Raw genomic sequence first — 22573 nt, forward strand, 5'->3', positions numbered from 1 at the left:
TCCTAGAAATCTATCTATCCTTGTTTTATCGTTATTTTCATGGCAGGTGCTCGTCTGAACTCCAATCCCTGGTCCCCCCCTCGCCAATCTTTCACGAAAAGCACCTGCCTAGCTGAATCCACTGTGAAAAATTTCCCCCACTCTATATCTGTGCCTAAATCAAAACGTGGATTCCATGAACAAAGCTTCTTTCTTAGAACTGCACGCCTGTGGAACTCTGTTCCGTCTGCCTGCTTCCCTCCGGACTACAACTTGGATGTCTTCAAGTCTAATGTTAACAAATTCCTAATGAACCGCCCACTTAAGTAAACACTCCATCAAATCTCCACACTTACGTAATGTACTTGCAATAACCCTTATCCCTGAGTGGCTTCTGGGCCTTGATAAGTGGTGATCACTGTGTAAAAAAAAAAAAAAAAAAATCTATATTCTTTTTTCATTTTAATATACTTTCATATAAATGTGTTTCTGTTATGTCAAAAAAAAAAACCTATTTTCTTTACGTCACAAGTGTCACGCTCATACATGAATTCCATAGCTAATATAACATACTGACCCAACGGGTCGCGGGTAGTCTAGTATATATATATATATATATATATATATATATATATATATATATGGTTAGTATATGGAATTAATGGATGAGCATGAAATAGATTAGTAAAAGTAGTAAAAATACATCTCTAAAGCCAACTGATAGCTCAGTGGTGTAACCGGCCCTAATCAGGGATAGAAAAAAAGGCCTAGAAATAAACATCTTTTAACTAATAATTAATAGATTTATAAAAGTAGTAAAAAATACATATCTAAAGCCAACTCATATCTCAGTGATGTAACCGACCTTAATCAGGGATAGGAAAAAAGGCCTTTATTTGAAAGGAATGAATTTTTATATGAAAAAAAAAAAAAAAGCAATGAATAAAATCCAGTGGAAAGAGTAGGGGGTGCAGAGTCAAGTTTCGAAGAACGAGGGAAGAAAGTATGAAAATGGAGGAGGGATAAGGAAAGGATGGGAGAAAGGTAAACCCCCTTAAAAACATAATTAACTCTATGTAAGCAGAGCACTCATAGATTATTCAAAGTTGCTCAGAAAAAGATTGGAACCCAATAAACTCATGCTCCTAGCATTAAATCCCATATTTTTATGTTTGTAATTTCTATACACCTCAGTTTTTAAATCTATATAGACAAAATAGATGTATTTGTGTGTGTAAATATTTAACAAATAAACTTTTAAACATAACACTGAAATTAACAGGAAGTTGTAATCATACATCAAGGATGGTTTATAATGAGTAAAATGTTTGAATGAATAACAAATACAGACATATGTCGGCAAGTTGAAATGCGAAATATTTATTTCAACTGCCAACATGTCTTTATTTCTTTCTGCACATGCTCAAATTCAATTCATTTCTTCAATTTGTTTAATATTAAGACTTTATTATCTCTCGATAACAACATTGGTAGAGAATGTGGATGGAATGCTAAATGTTTTAGTTTCGATTTTACCTGATGGCACCAAGTCATATTTTTGTTAACTTTTAAAATCATGTATTTGTATTAATACATACGAAAACTGCATGAATTTAAATATATTACAGCAAGTGGAAATGCAAAATGCTTACTTAGAGGCTGGAATAATATAACTTTTTTTTTTTATTTCTTGCAGATTTTTTACAATCTTTTAAGACAATAAATATTTTTTGACAACAATTTTGACAGAAATCTCTCACAACCGAAGACAAAATTCTATTTTAAAAAGTCATACTTTTCTTAAAGAAATCTTGCACAACAGAGGACAAATTCTAAGTTTTGATAGAAAAGCTTACTTGTTCCTGCATTTTTCTTTTAGTTATTTTTTTTAAGTAATACGTAAATTGAGACTTTGAAATTTAAAATATTTATAGTCTAGCCTAACTTTAATAATTTATTCTTTTTCTTTATATTCTTCCTGTTCCCTTTAGATAATTTTATTTTCTCTAAATAACTTTTCGTTTACTTTAAATAACTGCTCTCTTTTTCTTTAAATAATTTCAACTTTTCTTTATTGTAAAGAAATAAGAATTTATGAGCTTCAGACGTTAAATTAAATATATGAAGACATACTTATTTTTTTTTCTATTTTATTAATTAGGCAAAACAAATATTAGTTTTAAACCAAAATTCCAATGTTTTTGAATGCGTGTGTTGTTTTTTGGTTTTGTTTTGAGAAAGTTTTCTTTACACATTTACTGAATTCAAATAAATGAAAAAATTATGACAACATAAAAAGAAAGGTTTATTTTATTGCAAATTATAAATTTTCTTAACTAATAAAATATAGATTTTGAGAAAACTATTTCATATTTTCAAATTTGGCAATTTTTGTAAAAAAGTTAAAACTTTATTGTTTTTAATTTATGAATGAGTGAATGAAATCACTCACAATCAGTGACAAAATTAAATGAATAATGTCCATACTTTTCTAAAGGAAATCTTGCACGACAGGGGACAAATTCTAAGCAAAGATTTTTGGTAGAAAAGCGTACTTGGGCTAATGTTCTTGCACTTCTTTTCTTCTTTCTTTTTTTTCAAGTAATACGTAAATATTGCTTGAGAAATTTGTTCATCTTAATTTTAATAATCTGTCATTATTCTTTAAATTATCTCTCATTTTCCCTTTAGATAAGTTTCTATAAATTTTCCTTTACTTTAAATAACTTCTTTTCTTTTCTTTAAATATATTTTTTGTAAAGAAATAAGAATTTATGGGCTGCAGATGTTAAATTAAATACATGAAGACATACCTAGCTTTCTAATTCATTTATCAATTATATAGACAAATATTAATTTCAATGACATTTTTTAAATAATTGGTCTGACTAAAATACAATTTTTTCGGATAATTATCAGATATTTCAATAAATTTATGATACATTTGGACTATTTTTGCTAATATAAATTTGAAGTTGGAAACAGATCAATTGCCTCATTTACTTTCTATTTTAAAGATATAATAAAATAAGTGCAGTCAATTATCTTCTGACACTTCATATCAAAATATCATACATATTCATGAATACAATTTTCATTACAATAACAACAAAAACAAAAAATTTATTCACCATCAAAACCTCATCTGATGAAAATTTGTCAAAATACTCAAATTGTCGTCCACTAATATTTACAATCCAAAAACCGCCACGAGACTGAAATCAACCAATGAAAGTTTGACACGAAAGCAATGATTTAAACATAAACAGAAGTTCTCTTGCCCATTATTTTAAACCGAAATTCAATAAAATTAGCATTTGTTCAAAAGCAATAAATTTTATAAAGGTTATGTTCATCCACCCCTGTGCCGATAGAAGTGCCAAGCAGCAGTTGCTAAGTCATTATAATATTGTAAATATAATTCTATTCTTTTTACACCATATTCTGAAATCATCCTACACCAGAAATTCATATTATTAATATCAAATTATGATATTTCTATAAGTTACCCTTAGAACAATAAAAAAGAGAGATAGGTCTAACAAAACATTATAGTCTGCAATAAGTGGTTTATCTATAAAACAAAATGCTGCTGTCCTTGCGAACCGAACATTTGATTCGGTTCTAAATTCTTTCTTTCCATTTAAAATGTGATATGAAAATTCGGCACTTCTGCAATACTGTGTGATAACCACATTTTTTGTTTTCAGTTTGAAGAATATTCTTATAAGGACACATTTATTTGATGATCAGTCTGCATCACTTTTCTCAACTCATCTCCTTTCCATTGGCAATGGTTTGATAAAATATTCAATTGCACAAATTACCATGTGGCCAAATGGTAAATTCAATTTGTGCTTTGATAACTAAGGTTTTCCCAGATATTGCTAAAAATTTCTACAATGGTAGATGGTATTGTGACTGAAAGAGCAATCTTGGTTTCGAGAAATACTGCTGTTGATATGATCAACCTTTTGCAAGAGTTATCAATCCATTGATTGTGTTATTGATGAAGATCAGGCAGTAGAATTTTTTGTACAATTCACTATAACCGCCTGAAATTCCGCATCACAACCTGATATTGAAGGAAAGAGCTCCAATTATATTAAGAAATCTTGATCCACCTAAACTGTGCAAAGGCACACGGTTAACAATAAAATCATTGAAAACTAAGGTTCTGGAAGCCATTATGATAACTGGAAATTTTAAATGTGAAACTGTTAATTCCTCAGATTCCCTTTATTCCTTTTTACATACCATTTCAGTCTATAAATAAAGCTCAAAGACAAAGCCTTAAAGTTGTTGGACTTAATCTTCAGATACCTTGCTTTTCTTATGGCCAGTTTTAAAAACCAGTTACACACCGGTTAGTGGTCACACCGAAGATGTTTATGTAAAGGCTATTCAAAATTAATGCTACAGGGACATGTACCAGTGTTTAGATATGCACTACTGGAAACCAAATTTTAATTATTTCATTAAGAGAATAGATTACTAATGTCATCTTTATATATATTGTACATTAAATAATTAAAACAAAAGGAGATTTAACAGTTTTCAGATACGAGGGGCGTGCAATATGTAATGCCCCTGACCTACTTACAGTTGTCTGATCGAGCTGAAATTTTGCATGTGCAATGAGTTATATCTCTACGGGTTATGTGGCAAATTACAGCTCTGAACTAATTGTGGTTTCTGTTTTACAGGTGTTTGAACTGAGTCAGGTGTGTAATGGAGCCTGTTGAATGTCGAGCAGTCATCCGGTTTTTGTATTTGAAAGGACGCACACTACAGGAGACTTGATGAAATGAAAGAAACTTATGGTGATAATGCCCCATCATATGACCTTGTAAAACGCTGGCATCATGAATTCAAACATGGCCGGAAGTCTGTGGAAACAGCTCCCAGACTTGGTCGCCCCTCCCCCCTTCTGCCATTGATGAGGCATCTATCCGTCAAGTTGAGGCTGCCATTTTGGAACATCGGCATACTACTATTCGCCAAATAGCCCAAGATGTCAAGATTAGTACAGGTTTTGCATATACATAAGGTGTCTGCCAGATGGATTCCCAGGTTGCTCACACCATTCCAGAAGCGAGAACGCGTTGAGTGCTCGAAGATGAATTTGGAGATGTGCCAAGAAGATGAGTCAAAGTTTTTCAAAAGACTGATTACACAGGATGAAACCTGGGTCCATCACTATGATCCAGAGACCAAAGCCTAGTCAATGCAGTGGAAGCACTTGGACTCACCAACTCCAAAGAAGGCAAGGGTGCAGTCCTCTGCTGGCAAGGTCATGCTCACAGTCTTCTGGGACCAGGACAGAGTAGTGATGACAGATTTCTTGGCAAAGAGTACCACAATTACAGGAGTCTATTATGCTTCACTTTTGAGAAAATTAAGGAAGCTATCAAAATCAAGAGGCGGGGCAAGATCAGCAAAGGTACCCTCCTCCTGCAGGACAACGCTCCGGTCCACAACTCGTATGTCACCAGATCAGAAGCATGGGCGTGTGGTTCTGAAATCCTTCCCCATCCTCCCTACTCTCCTGACCTTGCACCCTCTGACTTTCACCTCTTTCCAGCCATGAAGTTGTTTTTGAAAGGAAAGTGTTTCCCAGATGATGCAGCCTTGATTTATGAAGTCACGTCGTGGTTGGAGGACCAACCTTGGGTGTTCTACAAAAACGGTCTCCAGAGCTGCATCAAACAATGGGAGAAATGCATAAGTCTGGGTGGTTCCTATGTAGAGAAAGACTAATAACTGTGCCAAATTTCGTTGCTCTACTGCTCTGGGAAGTGGGTCAGGGGCATTACTTATTGCACGCCCCTCATATGTACTAAGATATAAAATAATAATTGCAATTTTTACATCATATTTTGAAAGAAGACGGACTAGAAGATAAAAAGTTAAACTAGAGCAGAGAATTAGGGCTACTAGTGAAATCTATGTAAAATAAAATGCACCTTCTACTCCTACCTCATGGGAGATTTGGAAAGAGAAGCCATTGTGAATTTATGTTTCGTTTAATCAATTTGATAATAATGTACGAGGACATAATATTCAAATATATCAAATACAACCTGGCAACGTCGGGTACTTCAGCTATTTATGAATAAAATTGAAGTAAAACATCGTTTTGCTGTTTATCCAACACAAATGCAAACCCTGTAATATTATTGTAAAATCGTTGTTGCCTATTTCAAAGAATATGAAAAATAATTCAAAATGGTTAATTATGGTGTAGAAGCATTCAAATTGATTTTGATGCATCGGGTACATCCTGCCTAACTTGTCCTGTAATTGTCGTTAGAAGACCTTACTTTAAATGCTCTTGTTGTAAGAAGTAGGAAATTCAGCATAGAAAAGTGTGCGTGTGTGTGTGTGTGTGTGTGTGTGTGTGTGTGTGCGCGTGTGTGTGTGCAAAAAAATCTACTTGACACAATTTGAAGAAAGCAGTGGTACTCATTTATGTGAGCTGAACTTTCTCTATATTAAAAAAAAAAAAACTAACATTGCCCTCATGTGGAGACAAATAAATATGAAACATATTTTGTAAGGATAATCTTTTGTTTTGGTAATATTTTTAAAATTTAGGCATTTTGTTAAGTAATTATCTTCAGTTTATGGCCTCAGTCAAAGGAGAACTTTTTTTTTGATTCTCCCCCATATAAAAAATTAATCTTGTCTGTAACTTTATTTTTGCTTGGAGGTAAGTAAATATAGACAATGTGTTTATTCCAGGAAGAAAAAAATTTTAACAAATATTTTTACTTTTAGCAGTATAAAATTCAAGTAAACAATTGATTAATAAAAGAAAATCCTAATGTTGTGTGGAGTTTGAACAGGGTATTGTTTGTATTCTGATTTACAAGATAAAAGTCACAAAATATAATGGTGGAACAACCAAAAATTGCAAGTCTCAAACCAACACTGCCTTGAACAAACAGCTGTTATTGCAAATAATTCACTAGGTTCCCCTTATATATAGGCGAATCGCCCATTTATATGGAGCATTTGTAAAACGTAGGTCAACGGTTTGGATCAGCTTCACTGCATCTCACTTTTTAATATTAAAAACTACCGTACATTACACCTGTTATCGTTTAAGGCTTTTATGTAGGGTGCAAGCAATTCTTTGTCATTTATTTCAGTGTGGAGGTTGGGGGCTAAGGATCGGCTTTGCTCATTACAATTTCAAAAGGCAACTGATGAATGAATAACAAAAGAAATCAAGTTTTTTTTCTTTTTTGCAATAGTGGATCGGAAGTGACTTGTATAATGGTATAAAATGTATAATTTATATAAATAAAAGAGCACAAAATACCTATAAAACTTGATATTTGTCTTTAAACTTTAAATTAAGTAGTAAATCACTTTCTATTTACTATAAAAGATTTTCACTTTTACGTCATTTGGGTTAAATGAAGAAATAGTTGCATGATCTTAAACGGAAATGACTTTTGATCTACAAAACATACATTTACTGCCATCATCATATTTGATTTAATGCCCGTTTTACATGCAGGCATTTTAGAAATTGACTTCAAAACTAAACTATCTCCGGACAAGTCTTTATTTATCTCTCTTCCTCTCAAATTAATCATCAGTTCTTTGCCCCTCCCTCCGCCAACTGACCCTGCTATGACAACTGTTTCACATCTACTAAATCAAGTACTTTCATCCATTCTTTGAATGTGACCAAACCAACAAAGCCTGTTCTGCAAACATTTTATATTGTCCAGTTTTAAGCTTCCTCTGAGGTTATCAGACCTAAGTCTGTCTTTAACACTCACATTACACATCCAGTGCATCATTCTATCATTTCTCTCCATGCACCACATGTCCTCAACCATCATTGGCTAGAGTTTATTTCCATACATGATGACACTGTGTACACATACCTGATATACTCTTCTCTTGGTTGGCTGTGGTAACACTTTGTTAGTTAGTAATATCAGAAGTTCTTAACCTTTTACAAGTAAATCTCCCATTGTTTCACAGGCAAGCAGTAAACCATTAGCATAACGCATCTCTTCTAGACAACCTGAACTTACTACATCCACTCCTAACTCTTAAAATCCCACTATCATCAGCTTCTTCCTGTGCCAAAAAAAAAAAAAAAAAAAAAAAAAAAAAACTTTTGAACAACTGCAATAGCCTTGCCATCCAAATATTTGAATTCTCATCTATTTCCATTGTCTTACAATTATTGCACACAATCTGATTATCATCTTTCAAACGACCAGTAATCCTAATGCGTTTCTTGTGCACCAATGCATATAAATACTGCAAAAACTGAATTTCTCCCAACTGCTTGTCTACAAACTGAGCGTGGGAATTTTCCTCTTTATAAAAGTTTTCCACCACTACAGCTGCTGATCATCATTTTGGTGTTGGTAACATTCACTCTGACTTTTACAAGTTTTTAAATTAACAAGTAGGATCTTCCCTTGTTTTACAGGTAAGCAGTAAACACTCAGCATAACAGATCTCTTCGACAACCCGTATGCAATTTCCTGGACAATGTTTCTAACACACAAATGAAAACGAATAGACTTAGTAGAGATTCTTGATGTATTTCCACATTAATATTAAAGCTGTCATTGAATGTGATATTAATTCTAACACGATCATGAGCATGTCTGACATTGCTGGAGCACTCTTCACCAACCACTTGCTTGGCTCTAATTTACACCAAATTCATCCTGGCATGCTGTCAAAAGCTTTCTTCGAATCAACAAAAGCAAAATACAAGTTCATCTTCTTACCAAGATACTTTTGAATTTGTCTCAGAATAAATATATCATTAGTGAACCTCAGGAGTAAAAATAAACTACGTTTCATCTATGTTTGTCTGACTCCTTATTTGCTGCTTAGTTATTTCTCAACTACTTTCAGGAACATTGTCTTTGTAATTACTTCTATCATCATCTTTACATTTGTAGTCAATTCACAATTGAACTAAGATCCCAATCTTTTAGAACAAGCCTTTCTTTTATGATCCAATTTGTCAAGTTTTATCTCAATGTATCTTTAATCTGCAGCCTTCAACATTTCTGCAACAATTCCTGAGGATCCTGCAGTATTACTTTTGTTTATTTTACTATATCAGGTGATGATGCCATTAAGCCCAACTCCACTATGACCCAGAGTAGTGGTAGTACCTGTCATGGTCCCATCTATGGGATAAACAGAAAATATCGTTTGCAGATTTGTTTAAAAAATGTATCCATACAAAAACAAATATTGTAATGTATTAAAATTTTTTACAAAAATGACCAAAAATTTTGATATGCCATATAGCAAAACTGCCAAACAATCATTGTAAATGGAAACAAATTAATTCCCTTTGCATGACCAAAATCTATGCAAGAAAAAAAAATCACCGAAAACACTGTTTCTTACATAAAATCAAGCATGGCGTGTAGTTAGCAAGCATCTTTATGCGTGTGGGCCAACTTGAAGCATAAAAGAGATGAGCAAACGAAGATTTTCATTCAAAATATTTCCCAAATTTACTGGGCATTGTTGTTAGGTATTCCTTTCGACTCTTTGCATTTATTTTGTTTATTTCAGTTTTCACGTTGAAGAATTGTAAACTGCGAATGCATTGCAACCACGTGAGAAATAAAATCACATTTCCCTCACCAGTTGTGCTCTAGTCCTCATTTTTGGCCCTGTCCTACCATTACAATCATTATGTATGTGAAATAGTGCGAAAGAGATGAAATCTGAATCAGACTGCTGACATAATTAAAATAACGTAAATACATAATTAAAATAACGTAAATTAACGACTTTCTGAGTGTGCCGTTGTTTTTTTTTTTTTTGTTTTTTTTATGTGAGGACAACTAATTCTGCACATGAGAGAGGGAGGGAGGGAGAGAGAGAGATCATCTCAGCTGTTTCATAAACAATATGACAGGAGTCAACTAGGTGACAGTTTTTTTTTATGTTTATTTTAAATAAAAATAAAACTTTTTTCTGCCTATTTATTTATGAGTGGTGAATTAAGTTGAGATGTTGCAAAAAGATATAAGTAGATGACTGTAAACGTGAGAGGGGGAAGGGAGTTACATTACAGATGAAATGAAGGGATGGAGAAGAGTAGAAGTGAATATTTTATGATTGCTTGGTAAAGACAGTGATAGACAGAAATATATGTGTGTGTGTATATATATATATATATATATATATATATATATATATATATATATGCACACACACACAATATTCAATTGTAAATAGTTACACATAAAAATCACATAACAGAGGTAAGAAACAAAACGCATACTACCACACAGAAACACAGAAAAAATACAAGTTCCAAACACACAACAAATATAAGTTCCATAATATCCTTAACAGCAGACAAAGAACTCACCACAGCATATCATTATAAAACAACTATCGATGCTACATAACAATACCACCCTATACAACAAAACAGACCCAACCATCACCTGCATCAACAAATTCAACTGGATTTTTTTAATAAATATGCTATACAACCACATACAAATGCATCCTCACAACATATTATACAACAACCCTTACAAATGCTTTCCCACAAAATAAGCCTGACAACTATCAAATCACATCAGCAAATGCAATTAAAACCTCATACATACACTCTCTACACCACATAAACAAGCCATAATTTTTTGAGTATCAAAACAAACCTCACAACCACTATTCATATCAACAAATAAAACTATCATAAAACAATTCCTACCAATTATCACCTTACACAATTAAACACAACTTGCAATCACCTCTTGTAACAAACAAATATAATGAAAACGCTCTAACCAAAACAACTGAATCACAGTAAAAACAGCCAAATCTTCCTTACAAAAACGAACACAACTCCAATATTAGAAAGAAACATCCACATTATATAGAGAGTACACAACGTAGAATCCGATTGACACTTAAAAAGGTATAAAATGCTAGTAAGTGTCGATTGTCATACAAAGCAGATAAAAAAGTAATGACTAGAAAACATCCCAAAAACAGTGAAATCATCATATTTTTTTAGAAATTGCATCTAAAATGACAATGTCGGATTAGATGATAATTAACTTATCTGCATATAATAATATGTACATTAACAGATGATGAAGTAAAAATTATACCTCATATTTTGCCTTATACTCAAAAGCAATATAAAACAACCAGAAAAAATACCCTACAGAATTTGAACATAAATTCTGACTAATAGAAACGCACATTCAAACAACAATAACTGCAACAGATGACGCATTAGTTAAAATAAATCAACATACTTTCCAAACAAAAATAACAACAACACAAATGAATTAAACGTATTCTTTGAAAAATTCTGGAACTACAATCTATAAAAAAGATTCTAGTTTATCAACAACTTCACATACAAATAAAACATAGCATTAGAGAACATCCAATGTAATAAGATAATTATAAAAGAATCAGACAGGATCAATACAGATAAAAGCATTATACGTAAACTTACACACTTTGGACAACATACTAAAATATATATATATAAAAGATATAGGAGAGAACTTGAATGCCTACTAGACACTATCCTCGAGTGTCTAAGGTCTCTCTGTACAGGGGTTTGTCAGAACAATCTGGCATAAGGATACTTTTTCCATAGAAGTAAACCCTGACCAAATATTCAAAATCACATAGTATTCACAGTCCAAATAAGATCTCCTCACTACGGCTACTCCACAGCTTTTCCGAGGAATGGTGCACCTTCTCCAAGTGATATTACTTCAAGTAATAGCACAAAGCTGGATACTCCACCAGACTAGATAAATTCTTGTCCTGGAATCTAGTAAGACCAAGAGACTAACATGAAAGATATACTACAACGTATAAAAATGGTTAATTGTGGAGAGGAAAATTATGTTCTTAATTTCTTTACTAACTCAGTGCTTGAGAGATAAAGAACTTTAATGGAACATTCGAATATCTATGTATCTCATATAGAGTTCAAGTGTTAGCCCCTGGTTGTGGGCCCCTTGATTTCTGAGAACTTCGACTGAAGTAAGATAAAACAAATAAAAAAGAAAAAAAAGGAAAATGTTCCTAATAAACTTCACCATAGAAACAATCCATTTTTACAGACTACCAAAAATACACAAATCAAATGGGATGAGAACAACTATCTATTATACTATATCCAAGATTTACCAAACAATTCATTATTAGTATAGACTTAATCCTCAACAACAACCTTTGATTTCAACAAGAAAACTTTAAACATCACAATAGAAACAAAAATTACTCCAACATATGTCACCATAACCCTGGTTTACTTAGTAGAAAACCTTGATGAAAAAATAGAACACAAATTCAGACAAGATATTAAAGCACATTTCATAAAATCTTGGAAGTAATACTTTAGGGAGTCTTTCATTCTTTGGAAATCGCCATGGGTGGATATCAATAAAGTACACAACACACTTGAAAACTTACATTCCAAAATCAAATTCACTCAAGTACATAGCCATAAAGAAATAACCTTCTTTGACATACTGATCACAATTAAACACAATCATATCATTAAAGACATCTACAACAAACATTCAATAATATTCTCATTTTAGGAGTCATCACTCAAAAAACTGCCTAAAGGGTCATTCCATGTCAACTGACCAGGCCATTACACCCACTGACTCCGAATTACATGAAATTTGGGACAAATATTCCCCTTCATGAGTTAGGAAAATTTGCCAAATTTTTTGGTCCTAAACCTTACCGTTCGGATCTTAGGGGGGTATAAAATTTGCATATTTTGCTTCCAAATTTATGCCATGAAACCGTATGAATTTCAGTGTTTTATAAAATAAGAAAAACAAATACAATTTTATAGGGGTTTTTTCCTATGTACGTTCAGTAATTCGGTGAAGGATTGATAAAGACAATCATCCTAATGCTCCCAAACTTCTCAAATGTTCATATTTTGTTAAGTAATTTCTTAAACTATTCAATAAGATAGTCTTTGTTAATTCAAAAACAAAATAATTTAAATATATTTTTCAGATATTGCATTTTGTATAGTACGGATAGATTGTCTTTAACAAGTGATAAACATTGACTCATGCAATAAGATCAACACTTTATAGAGTTTTTGTTGATGGCATTAAACATTTTTTCTTTTTTAACCCAGACTGGAACTTGTCTGTGGCACCTAAAATATTTATTAGTCACTTTTCTTCCAGTATCCAAAGAGAAAGGTGGCATTTTCCTACTTGGATTTTTTACTAGCACACAGAATAATTGAAGTAGTTTTTTTTCAGATAAAAATGAATTGTTCTATTTGTACTGAGCTAACAGTTGAAACAAGTACTAATTTATTCCATGATGAAGAGGTTGGATTAATTTCAGTGGATGTAAAGCTTATAGGACAGGATTGATAAGGATAAAATACAAACTATCTGTGACCATCACAAGCAGACCTTGTTAACTAAGTATGAGTGGCTTGAAAAGAGCTGTTGCAATCCATTTAAAAATCATAAGCAAGTTAAAGGCAGCTTGAAAGCAATTTCTTTGAAGTTGGCAGATAAAGCAAAAGCTAAGTTGTTACTTACTCCAGGCAAAAAACTCTGTCCTAATTGTCGAATACGAATCAGCAAACTTCTTGATGAAAAACAAAGGTGTGTATCGGATGAGGAAATGCAAGAGCTTGATGCAAGTACTTTGACGGAAACAGAAAATAAATATCAGTAAATGTTTCTCTGCTATTGGAATTTCTCCAATGAAAACAAAAGGGCTTCATGACTCTGGAAAGGCTCGTTTAGGCAAGAGGAAACTTTCTTCTGCAATACAAAGTATTAAGACCAAAGTCAGTAGGTCATTAAACATTGACTCTGAGCTGTTATGTGATGAACCTTTAAAATTAAAAAAAGTGAGATTTTAGATAAAGCTAAGTGTTTTGATAAAATGATAGAGGTTCTTACAGCAAAAGTGAAGACTGTGGCATCCACTAAAATGAAAATACAGATCTTGACACTTGCCCCTACCAATTGGTCATGAATGTATTTGGTGTTTCAGAACACATTGTACACAAGGCTCACAAATTGTGTTTGGAAAGCGGTATTTTAGTTGTGCATGAACAAAAACAAGGCAAGTCTTTGCCTGCTGATATTGTAGAGTTAGTGCAAGCATTTTATCAAGATGATGCGTACACTCGATTGATGCCAGGAAGGAAAGATTATGTTAGTATTAAACGTAATTTATATCAGCAGAAGAGACTCATATTGTGCAACCTAAATGAGCTTTTCAGAGCATTCAAGGAACAGAATCCAACAATATCTTTAGGGTTTTCAAAATTTTGTAGTCTTAGACCAAAATGGTGTGTCCTTGCTGGTAGTGCAGGTACACATGCTGTATGTGTATGCACTATCCACCAAAACATCAAACTATTACTGGAACCATTGAATGTACTGTATCAAGATCTCTTGAAGTATATTGTCTGCAATACAAGTAATAGACAGTGTATGATTCATAGGTGCCCAAATTGTCCTAAATCATCACAGAAGCTGGAAAAATTTCTTTACGACACCCTTGAAGAATGTATTGGTAATGAAAACTCTATTGAGTTCTCCCAATGGACAACAAGTGACAGATCAACTTTAATAACTCACAAGGAATTCTGTCAAGCTTATGTGGATTTAGTTATTTTGCAATTAAATAAATTAGCATCTCATTCTTACTTGGCTAAATTACAATCCAGATATTTAAAGCAAAAAAAAGAAGATATCAGTGATAGCGAAGTTTCATTGCTTGGGGATTTTGCTGAAAATTACAAATTTGTTGTTCAAGATGAGATCCAGAGTTTTCATTGGAGTACCTCTCAATGTACTTTACACCCAGTGGTACTCTATTTTAAGCTTGAAAACACAATGTAAAGTCAATGGTTTTTGTATTATATCAAGTGACAATTTCCATGATGTGGCATTTGTTTATATGGCGTGGAAAAACATTATCAAGGTGATCAAGGCTAATTTGTCAAATGTGAAAAGTATTGAATATTCTACAGATGGTTGTGCAGCACAATACAAGAATTATAAGAACTTTGGCAATTTATGCAATCATCAAAAAGATTTTGGATTTGATGCAAAATGGAACTTCTTTGCAACTAATTATGGTAAACAACCACGTGATGGCATAGGTGGAACGGTGAAAAGGATAGTAGCAAAAGAAAGTCTACGAAGACCAAATTCCAAACAAATCCTTTCCACAGAAACTATGTTTGAATACTGTAAATCTGCAATTGAAGGAATCAAATTCATTTTGATTAAAAAGGAAGTTGAGGAAACAAGGAGAAGTCTCACTATTAGATTTGAAAATGCATCCACAGTTCCAGGGACAAGAAATTTTCATCAATTTATTCCACTTGACAGAGATAAAATAGCCATGAAACAATGTAGTGAAGATGAAAACTATGAATTGATATATGACTTCTCTATTGAGGTTGAAGAAAAACCAATGAAATTTGTTATTTCAGAATATGTTTGCTGCAGGTATGACAGTAACGTTTGGATTGGCATGGTCATAGAAATTAATATGGAAAATAAGGACTTGCTGATTAAGTTCGTGCATCCAGCTCTTCCATCACATTCATTTTATTAGAAAGAGGATTTTAAGGATATATGCTTTGTGCCATTAGCAAATATTCTGTGCACTATTGATGTCCCTACAACACCAAATGGTAGTTTATCATTTGTCCAAAGTGGATAAATTATCTGTGCAAAACAAATTAATCTATGTATACAACAAAATTTGGTGCACAGCATAGGTTAAAATGTATGTATTATTATCACTTTCTTCTAAATATAAAAAATTTTAGATTAATGAAAATAACTTTTTGAAAAATTGTAAAAAATATAAATAAATAATTTTTAAAGTGATGTAATTGAAAACATTTCTTATGAATAAAAAAATATATAAATGTTTAGTGCCAATTACAAATATTCTAGGTTTTAAAAATTCACATGCATTTAAAACAAAAAAATTAAAAAAATTTGTTTCGTGAAAATTATGAAATTAATTTTTTTTTAAATTAATGTTTAATGCCATCAACAAAAACTCTATAAAGTGTTGATCTTATTGCATGAGTCAATGTTTATCACTTGTTAAATACAATCTATCCGTACTATACAAATGCAATATCTGCAAAATATATTTAAATTATTTTGTTTTTGAATTAACAAAGACTATCTTATTGAATAGTTTAAGAAATTACTTAACACAATATGAACATTTGAGAAGTTTGAGAGCATTAGGATGATTGTCTTTATCAATCTTTCACTGAATTACTGAACATACATAGGGAAAAAAAACTATAAAATTGGTAGGGCCATATCTCCTAAAGTAGGCTAGAAACCCTCACAATTTTTTTTTGAGAACTTAAGCAGTCATAGTAGATGCTATAAACAAAATATTATGAAAATCGAAGAGGACATATTTTCTCTAGACTGATCATAAGCTACAGAGGTAAAAAATTGATGATTTGGGGGACATGCTTTTGGGACAGGAAAGTTTTATTTTCTAACAGGTATGGGGTTAAAATAATTCGATATTTGGATTCTATAGTCCCTAAATGCCCTTTCTACCAAATTTCAGAAATATTGAATAAGTGGAAGTATTTTTTTTTCTTATTTTATAAAACACTGAAATTCCGTACGGTTTCATGGCATAAATTTCGAAGCAAAATATGCAAATTTTACCCCCCCCCCTAAAATCCGAACGGTAAGGTTTAGGATCAAATAATTTGGCAAATTTTCCTAACTCATGAAGGGGAATATTTGTGCTAAATTTCAACTTTTTGCTGGTGTTTTGACATGGAATGACCCTAAAATCTATATACTAGACTCTAGCATGCAAAATGTGCACTATAGTTACCGACAAGCACCTCGGACTATAAGAACTACAGAAAAGCTTAAAAAAAAGTGGATACCTCAGAAAATAATTACACAAAGTTTTTGAACTAGTGGGAAACACCACTAGATCAGCAGAACCCCAAAAAACAAAACAACAAACAAATTTTAATATACTATAAAAACAATATAAAAAATGAACATGGAAATAACAAGAAATCTGGAACTGCTCAATTAAAATATTAAACTAAAAGACATAATCAAAACAAACAAAATGATTAAAAGCAAATGTCAAATGAAAATATATCTTAACTTTATCTGAATTCAGTCACTAGTTATAAATAACTAGAGACATCATCAGTTGATCATATATATACATATATATATATATATATATATATATACATATATATATATATATATATATATATATATTTATTAAGGGTGTACTGATTAATCGGCAGGTAATCGGTAATCGGCCTAATTGGCCACTTTGCCAATTAATTACTTTTCTCTTTCCTATTAAATTTAAACTATTTTATCACTGCAAAGTGACTCATCAGATAACTTTGACACATTAGCATAGTAACTGCTAATTTAACTTAACAGTTTATCAAGTGTCTGGCCACTATTATGGCTTTTTGCCTTTATTAAATAAAAGTACAAAATACAAAGTACAATGTTGAATTCTTAAATGAATATAATTAAACAATTAATTTAGAAAAAAAAATTACAAACCAACTACAAAGTACAAATTGTAATTCTTTAAGTGAATAATTATAAGCTGAAGTTCTGCACCTGCTGCTTAAAGAAAAGAAGAGTGAAAATGACAATGATAATGATAATAAATAAGGTAACATTATGCATCAGTATGTGCAAATGATACAATGATTAGAATACCAAACTAATTAGGCTTAAAAAAAAATAAATCCTATTCTCTGCTCGACAGCTCAACTAAACCCACTTCCAGTTCTGTTTTTACAATATTCTCAGTTTTTTGTTTTGTTTTTTTACTAAGAATATTTTTTTTTTTCTTTAATGATGATGTTGTTGAAATATTAAGACTTCCATCATCCCATTATACGAAGATAAGATTCACGAAATTTCCACTACTAACGATTACTACGATATTATTCCATTGACTACTGTACACTCATTAACCCTTATTCTGGAGTGGCTTCCGGGCCTTGATAAGTGGTCACCCTTATGTAAAAAAAAAAAAAAAAAAAAAACACACACACAAAAACCTACCTTCTCTGCTCTCATAATCTCCTAAGTATTTAAAGTCTAATACTTTTAAGTAATGTAGAAACATTAGAGTTTCTCCATTCTCAGGGGACAGTTTGTTTCTCATAGGTTCATACACATTACTATCTGTATTAAAGAGTCTCCCACTCTTTACAGATGAAGGTGGTGTGCTTAAATATTTTGAAGTCCGTTTACTCAGCAGTGATAAGGTCTCCTGTGTTCTTCCACTACTGAAATGGATCATCACCTCTTGCCTGTAGTGGTAAAGCTACAAAATAGTTAAGTTCTTTTCTACACTTAAACATAAGGGATTTATTCCTTTTGAGTTTATATTGCGATTCTTGTATTTCTGTTTTAGTTGCTCTAAGTTTTGATTGGTTACTGTAAGCTTATTTGAAACTAATTCATCAACAGGCTTGAAAAGATACAATTTTACTTTCACGTTGATCTTCTTGACCCTTAACAAAGCTTGAAAAAGTGTATCCTGCCGATTCTGCTTCATTATCATCAGTAGAAAGTAGATGGAAAATCCAATTCTTAATAGTGTTATTTCCATGTCATTCTTTTGAAATTTAAACTTGAATCTTGGATCTAAGAAAGTAGACACACACAAGTTTTCATCATTTAGATAGGATGAAAATCTTGTTTCCATTGATTCATTGAATTGTTCAATGGTAAGAAGGATTCCATTAAAGTCAAAAATATCAAAATTAGATTGGACAGCTTTTGGTAGAAATAACCTCAAAGCTAAAATTGTAGGTATTATTATTGATATGATTGAAGTTCTGTTACTTGCTTCTCTAATGATTTCTTTAAATGGACTTAGTAACTGGACAATTTTTGAACATGTCCTCATTGGTAAGTTTTTAAGGTAAGAATCTTATAACGTTGCAAATTCTTGTACAAAAAAAAAAAAATGAATGAATGAATGAATCTCTTGTTAAAAAATTCCAGTTTGTGCGAATCATTCTGCATATATACCATGAAGACGTCCTTTCTGATTAATGTTTTCCAGTTAAAACATTCTGTTATTCTGGAAAACAGCCAAGTTCGTTTGCTTACTTTAAAACTGGTAAAAATTGATCAGAAAGGACTTTTTCTGGGCATTCAATGTAAAGCAGAATGGTTTACACAAATTGGAAATAAATCATTTGTAAACAATCACAAACCAATGTTAAAACAATATGCAGAGATTTTTTGGAAACCTATTTCTTAATATGTAGAGGAGAGGAGGTTTCTCTAACTAGTCTGTACTTTCACCTAACAATTTAATAAACAATACAAAACAAGTGGTTTGTGCCACAAGCAAAGAAAAATGATAACTGAAGTTTTTTTTCTCTGTATGTGTTTGACTGGGGAAGAGGTTGACAGAACCACCTCAAATGGATGAATGCGATCAGTGCAAAGTGAAAAACTTCAACAGAATCACAAAGAAATGCCAATTGTATAAAGAACTGTGTCGTTGACACTAGCAGCTCTCTCTTTTATTAAAGTTAAATTGATGTTGAACATGCACATTTACTTAATTACATCGCCATGATAAACAAAGTGAAAAATACTACAAAAATTATTACATGTTCTTGAGAATACTATTTAAGAAGTACATAATGTAAAGAGCTGACATATAGCATTCTACAATATGTATTGATTAGATATGCGATATTCCAGATCTTTTAATAGTTTTTGTGGAGGGCAAATAGCAAACCTTCACGTGGTGCCCTCTGTTAATCCTTCGGGAGAACCAATTGCTACATTACGCAACATCTCTGCATATCTCCGGTGGCGGTAAAAGGATAGACCCTCGGGCCCGGAAACAACAAATTCAAGATCATCAGCTTCAATGCTGAAGGTATGTCCCTACCCAAATCTGACATTTTATCTAACCTGAAAGCAGATGTCCTCTGCATCCAGGAGACCCATAAATTGGACAACCCACCAAAAATACCTGGAATGCACCTTGCTATCTCTCATCAAAGTGTTGTGCACGGGAGTGCTGTTTATATTCGTGACAAATCAATACTCAAAGGATGTACTGACTTTACCTCAAGGGGTATCGAAATTTTGCAGGTGGAAACAATTCACGTAACCATCACCTCCGTCTACAAGCCACCACCTGTACCATTGCTGGCCTGACAACATCCAAATTGACAATAATGCCAATATCATAATTGGCGACTTCAACAGCCACAACATGATGTGGGGCTATGTTAAGAACAACCAGGACGGAGATTTTGTTGAAGAATGGGCCTTACACCAAAACCTTGCCATTCTCAATAGGCCTAAGGATAAACCATCCTTCTTAAACGCTCGATGGCAAAAAGGCCTCGCATTTTCATCAGCAAGGCATCAACACAACTTCAGCAAGTCCATTGGCCAACCGATCCCAAAATCCCAACACCGACCCATCATTGTTGAGATGCAACCAGTAGTTGGACCTGTGCCTACTAAACCTATGGCCAGATTCAACTATCGTAGGGCTAACTGGGAGGGTTTCATGGACAACTTAGAGAATACAATTAATGATGTACCCCCCGTAACATCAGGATATGAAACCTTCCAAGCTCTTGTGTGGCACATTGCCAAGAAGAACATCCCAAGGGGCTGTAGGAAGGAATACATAACTGGCTTGGATGAGACAAGTAAGACCATCTATGAAAATTATGTACAAGCATATAACAGAGACCCATTCGAAGAACTTACCACTGAGCTGGGCAACAAACTGTTGGCCTCTCTATCTGCAGCCCGTAAGGAGCGATGGATGGAAACCGTTGCAGATCTGGACATGACCCACAATAGCAAAAATGCATGGAAAACAATAAAGAAGCTAAACAGCGATAAAGAACCGGACACTACAGCAGCAGTAGTCTCACCAAACCAAGTTGCTCACCAACTACTTATAAATGGGAAACCACTGCACAGAGAACGAGGTTACGTTAAACAGATGAAAGAGAAGATGGTGAAGTCCACAAAGAGTCCGATGACATGTTTCCCCCATTTACTGAGGAGGAATTGAAGACTGGAATTAAACATCTCAAGTCTAGAAAGGCATCAGGACTCGATGGTATCTCAACAGAGATGATCCAGAATTTTGGGCCAAGATCTCGTGAATAGATCCTATCACTGTTCAACTCCTGTGCTGCTGGATACAACATTCCCAAGATCTGGCGACGGGCAAAAGTTATAGCTTAAACCAGGGAAAGATCCCCAACTACCAACTAGCTATCGCTCTATATCCTTGTTGTGTGTACTGTACAAGTTGTATGAACGCCTCATTCTGGCCAGGATATCACCAATAGTTGAAGACCAGCTTACGGACGACCAGTCTGGGTTCAGGGAGGGGCGTTCATGTGTTGGTCAGGTTCTGAACTTGACTCAGTACATAGAGGATGGGTATGAAAGAAAAAAGATCACAGGGGCTGTATTTATCGACCTCACGGCAGCCTATGATACCATCAATCACCGAGCACTTCTGCTGAAAGTTGGCCAGACCTTGAAGAACAGAAAAATGGTTTCCATTATAGAATCTCTACTCCGGAATCGAAGATCCTTTGCCGAAATGGATGGTAGGCAGAGTTGGTGGAGGTCACAGAAGAATGGTCTGCCCTAGGGTTCTGTCTTGGCGCCGACTTTGTTTAACATCTATACAAATGACCTACCAGAATTTACAGACATCCGTAGATTCATCTATGCGGATGACATGTGTCTTGCGACACAAGACAAGAGCTTTGAAGCAATTGAAAAAAGAATCTCCAATGCCTTAAAAACCCTAGCCTCCTACTATAAGAAATGGTTCCTCAATCCCAATCCTGGGAAAACAAAAGTTTGTAGTTTCCACCTTAACAACCACATAGCCAACAGGAAGCTGAAGATCCAATGGGAAGGTAAGGAGCTAGTAAATGAACCATATCCAGTCAACCTTGGCATCACACTGGACCGAACTCTCTCCTTCAAGACACACATAGACGAGCTCCGAAAGAAGATCGCGCCTCGAATTAACTTAGTCAATATACTGGCTAACTCGAGTTGAGGAGCAGACCCACACACACTAAGGACAACATCATTAGCCCTATGTTACTCCACAGCTGAATATGGCACTGCAGTATGGTCTCGCTCAGCCCATGCTCACCGCATTGACGCAGATCTCAACAAAGCTTGCTGGATCATAACCGGAAACTTAAAAAGCACACCTCTACCAGCCCTATACCGATTAAGTGGCATACCACCACCTAAAGTCCGCCGGGATATAATTGCGAGAGTTGAGCGTACTAAACAACTTGAAGACCCCAGACATCCTCTCTATGGCTACTCGGAGGTGGCTAGACGACTTGTGTCCCGGCGAAGCTTTGCTACAGTGGAGGAACTACCGGACACTCCTACATCCTCTTACCGGCTGCAGATGTGGAGAGAGCTAGACCCTCAGTCTACAAATATAGCACTGCCAGAGCCCAGTGAAACCTTACCACCTGGCA

General features: G+C 33.6%; 1 protein-coding gene across 9 annotated transcripts in view; it reads right to left on the reverse strand.

Moving 5' to 3' along the window:
- Positions 1–22573, reverse strand: part of LOC145249637 (tripartite motif-containing protein 2-like) — a 327119-nt gene that overhangs the window by 139063 nt on the left and 165483 nt on the right. For 2 of the 9 annotated variants that reach the window (XM_080111401.1, XM_080111399.1), the window contains exon 2: positions 13566–13793. The exons of the other annotated variants lie outside the window; for them this stretch is intronic. The gene's annotated coding sequence lies outside the window, so the exon portion shown is untranslated. The remainder of the gene's footprint in view (positions 1–13565; positions 13794–22573) is intronic. 9 annotated transcript variants of the gene reach the window in all.

The sequence above is a fragment of the Euprymna scolopes genome, chromosome 28, assembly GCF_053919585.1.
Source record: "Euprymna scolopes isolate OS-2025 chromosome 28, ASM5391958v1, whole genome shotgun sequence".
Taxonomy (NCBI): Eukaryota; Metazoa; Mollusca; class Cephalopoda; order Sepiida; family Sepiolidae; genus Euprymna; species Euprymna scolopes.